Genomic DNA, 1,802 nt, shown 5'->3' with positions numbered 1-1,802 from the left:
AGAAAAATATAATAAGGGTGGCGCTCAATGCTGAAACACCCTTTAGTATCTATTGAAAAATATTTTTTAAATAACTCATTTCAGTATTAAATAATTTTTGGCGGTCCAGTTTTTGACTTTTCGCGGTCCGGACCCGAACCGCAATCCGTCAGTTGCCGACCCTTGGTGTATAGAGTGGTTATTTATCATTTCCTTTTTAACATTTATTATTTCGCATTTTTTACAGACGGAACTACGGTTCTTGGTATCGCAGCTCAGTTTTTCGTCGCTGGTTATGAAACAGTTTCGACCACTTTGTCGTTTGGTTTGTATGAACTTGCTCTAAATCAAGAAATACAAAGAAAATTAAAAGACGAATTGAGAAACGCCCTAAAGGAAGATGGAGAGTTAGACTATGGAACAGTTCACAAAATTCCTTACTTGGATCAAGTAGTGAAAGGTATAAAGAAAAACATATTCCATATTAAGGTTCAGTGTAAGGAATTTTCTAGTATAATTTTATTTATTTTAGCGTATGTTATATAAAAGTAATTTATTTTCCACAGTAACACTATATCCGCACTCATTTATATTCACAAACACTTACAGGGTTTGTCCGGAAAGTAACAGGACTGAGTCGATTTAAAAAAAATTATTGAGTCAATCGTTACAATTCTTTAAAAACTTTCAAAATAGGCTTCTTCTGCGTCGATGCAGCGCTGCCAGCACGATTTCCAAGCATTGAAGGCGTCACGGAAGGCATTTTCCGGAATAGCCTTAGCAGCTGCGGTGCATGCTGCTTGGATCCCCTCTGTCGTCTCAAAATGCTTGCCTTTCATCGGCCTTTTCAGGCGAGCAAACAAAGAAAAGTCCGGGCGGGGGGGGCACATCTGGGCTGTAGGGCGGCTGCGGAAGCGTTGGGATGCCGGCCTTGGTCAGCTAACTGTCCACAAGAAAGGCGGTGTGAGCCGGGGTGTTGTCGTGGTGCAACTTCTAGTCGGCTGCGATGTCTTGTCGGACCCGATTGACCCTTCGTTTGAGTCTCTTGAGCACTTCCACGTAAAACTTTTCGTTGACGGTTTGTCCAGGATGAACAAATTCATGGTGAACGATGCCTTTCAAAAAAGACAATGAGCATCGTTTTCACTTTGGATTTGCTCATTCTTCCCTTTTTTAGACGATGAAACGCCGGCGTGTGCCACTCGGAAGATTGCCTCTTTGTCTCGGGTTCATACTCAAATTCATTCAAATTCATATTCAAAAATTGGGGGGTACTTTCACACATGTTGAAATTTTTTTGGCATACTTCCACTCGCCGCAATTTCTGGTCGTCCGTGAGCACTTTTGGGACCATCTTCGCGCACACCTTGCGCATGTTCAAATGTTTCGTCACAATGTCATGAACCACAGATTTTGGTAAATTTAATATCTGGGCAATTAAACGAATTCTTAGTCGACGGTCTGATTTCAAAACTTCGCGCACACGAGTCACATTGTCGGTGTTTGTCGAAGTCGAAGGTTTTCCAGCACGGTCTTCATCGACGACCTCTTGCCGGCCCTCTGAAAAGGCCTGGTGCCACCGAAACACACCACTTCTTGCTAAAGCAACATCTGGGTAAGCCTGCTTGATCATATCAAACGTCTCTGTCGCAGATTTACCGAGTTTCACACAGAATTTAATCGCGTACCTCTGCTCTAACGAACGCTGCATTTTCGGCTTGCACCACTCACAGAAACACGTCGCGCGAAAAAGCCTGTTCTGACTCTCCAGGTGCTCGGAGACAACTCACCAGCCGCTCGTTCGTTAGCTAGGAATGCCCTCT

Source organism: Agrilus planipennis, unplaced genomic scaffold (genome assembly GCF_000699045.2).
Source record: "Agrilus planipennis isolate EAB-ADULT unplaced genomic scaffold, Apla_2.0 scaffold45, whole genome shotgun sequence".
NCBI classification, from domain to species: domain Eukaryota; kingdom Metazoa; phylum Arthropoda; class Insecta; order Coleoptera; family Buprestidae; genus Agrilus; species Agrilus planipennis.
This window is presented reverse-complemented; position numbering follows the sequence as displayed.